This window comes from Pteropus vampyrus, unplaced genomic scaffold (genome assembly GCF_000151845.1).
Source record: "Pteropus vampyrus isolate Shadow unplaced genomic scaffold, Pvam_2.0 Scaffold202, whole genome shotgun sequence".
In the NCBI taxonomy this organism is placed as follows: Eukaryota; Metazoa; Chordata; class Mammalia; order Chiroptera; family Pteropodidae; genus Pteropus; species Pteropus vampyrus.
The window spans coordinates 1,763,258-1,765,850 of record NW_011888983.1 but is presented as its reverse complement, the minus strand read 5'-3'; the positions used below and the strand labels follow the sequence as shown (position 1 = coordinate 1,765,850).

Genomic DNA, 2,593 nt, shown 5'->3' with positions numbered 1-2,593 from the left:
GGGTGGGAGGGTCATATGTATGGTGACTAAGTCCCTTTTGAAGTCCAGATAGAAACTGCCCTCTCAAAAAGAAAGAATGCTTCTTTAAAACAAATACTACACCCTGGGTTTCACAGATTAATAAATAGCCACCTATATATATGTGGTTGAGAAACATACCAAAAAGGTAAAGTCGTGACCCAAAAAAAGGCATTGGGCCTCCTCTCTGAAGGGGAATGCAAAGGACTGAGGGCCCTGGCTCAAGCAGCCAAGATGTTTGATACACCATTGAAGATCTAAGATGGGATGAATGGAAAAAGATTGTTTCTAGGATACTGCTGCCAACATGATGAGCCCCTTAAGCCAGTAGCCTTGACTCAAAGCAGGCATTCAGTATGTACTGGTTGAACGACAGACTCTGGGGTGAAACCCACGCACTTGCATTCTAATGACAATATTTGAACTGGGAAGGTAAGGGCTGAGAATTCCAGAGCTGGTAACCCAAACAAAAATAAAACACCATCTATACTGACTCTTCCTAAAAATCAGAAGGAAAGGCAAAATTCATTCAAAGGTGCTTTAAAGATGAGTTCCTTACTTCTGGAAGAAGTACCTTTTTCTTATAGCTGCCTCAGCAGCAATGCTTTTTATTTAGGTCTACTCTAAAGCAAGCAAGGCTACAGATAGCAAAATGCTGGGAAGAGGCAGAGTGTAAATCCATACAGGAATTTGCATCTTTGAGATGTCTGAAATCTCTAAAAACTTGGTTGGGCATAGGTGCCACAAACATATAGCAGACCTTCACTGAGACTACTGAACTGACAAGCCTCATCTAAGTTTCTCTCAAGGGTGAAGACAGAACTGGTTTTCCTTAAGTACTCATGTCTATCAGGAAGCCCAAGACTAGGTGGGCATACAGTTAACCAGCACAGTGGATATAAAGGAAGCATCAAGCAAAAACATTTCTAATTTGTACACATTCCCTACTTTGACAGCTTCCTAGGCGAGAGACCCAACTCAAATCTGTTTCAGCTGGTGTGGTTGGAGACCAGGTGCCAAGCATCAACTCTGGCTTCCAGATGCTATCATCTATTTCACCCTGATTCTGAACTATTGACTTTTCTTCAGCTCAGTAACCCAACATCTAATTCATGTTTGCTCCCTTTGCGGGACAACCCTGACATCAATTAAGTCAGCTTTAGTGGCTCAGCTAGAAGGATCCAATTCCCTTTGTAAATTCCTGGCTGGGCGGAGTGGGAGGGAATACAAGTAAGTGGTTTTGAGTCTTAAGAAACACCAACCCTAGGACTTGCAAAGCAGAATCCTTGGGCTGCTGGTAGTCAGGGAAATGTATAGGTATTATGTTCTCCTGGGAACTGCCATTTCTTGTCACCCCTCTCAAAAACAGCAGGTAGCTTTCAGAAAGAGAAAGTGTCTTCTATCCCAATTTGGTGACACACATCTTAGAGAACTGTTTTCAGAAGCAGCATCTCTCTTAGCATAACAGCTAGTTTAAAGCTACTCTCCCCCCACCCCGCCCCACCCCACTATTGGCTTGGTTTCATCCTGTTAGGGGTGAGGTGGTTTTAAGATATATCCACAAGTTTTGATACTGCTCCTTTCAGTAGGTGGGGATATAATTCTCCCCTTGAGTGTAGGCTGGGCTTAGCAATTTGCTTCTAAGGAACAAAAGAAAGAAGTGATGGTGTGTGCTTTCAGACTGTCATAAAAGTCACTGCAAATTCCTCCTCCCATTCCTATCACTCACTCAGGAGGAAAACCAGCTGCCATTGTGTGCAGACACACATGCTGCCCTACAGAGACCCACATGGGGAGAAACTGAGGCATCTTGCCAAAAGCCACAGAGAGCTTAGAAGTAGACTCTCCTGCCCCAGATGACTGCAGACCCTGCTGACATATTGACTGCAACTTCCTGAGACTCTGTACCAGAAACTAACAGGTGATGTTTGCTCTTTTAAGATTTTAAATTTGGGGGTAGTTTGTTACATAGAAATATATAATACAGGTGGAAAGACAAAAATCTTGGCTTGGAAGTCCAATACGTAGAAGCCAGCTTCTCTACGCTGTGCCCTTGAGATCATGATAGCTATTTGAATAGAATATGAGGAAGTGGCAAACTCAATGAACCACACTGTAAAGAAGGTAGAACCATTACAATGCATGTCTCTTGCTGGAATTTGGAGGAAGGTCATTTCCCATTAAGAAGGACTGTTCCCAGTACAGAAACATGGTTTCCTCATAAAAAGAAAAGTACAAGTGATCACTAAGATTTTAAGAACTGTCTCACTCAAATGGTACGCTAAACGTGTTCCCTCCTCCAAAAAAAGCCAGGATAAATAATTTATTTAGATCTTCACCTGTGAGTTTCCTTCTAAATATCCACAAGTCAATCACCTACTAGATTCTGGCTTGCCCTGAAAATGATTCTAATGCATGGCACAAAGGTGTCGTCTATTAGAAGTTTATCTGTTGCCTTGTGAAATTATCTTTAAAATGCCGATTTATGAAGGTCAAGGTATCTCCCGTAGCAGTGGCCTCCAGGAAAGAACTGCACCAAGTAGTAAGGAGGTCCTTGCAGAGAAGGCTAAGGGAT

At 42.7% G+C, this 2,593-nt stretch overlaps 1 protein-coding gene across 1 annotated transcript in view; it reads left to right on the top strand.

Annotated features, from left to right (window-relative positions):
• Nucleotides 1–2,593, top strand: part of NODAL (nodal growth differentiation factor) — a 17,577-nt gene that overhangs the window by 14,375 nt on the left and 609 nt on the right. The gene's annotated exons all lie outside the window — the stretch shown is intronic.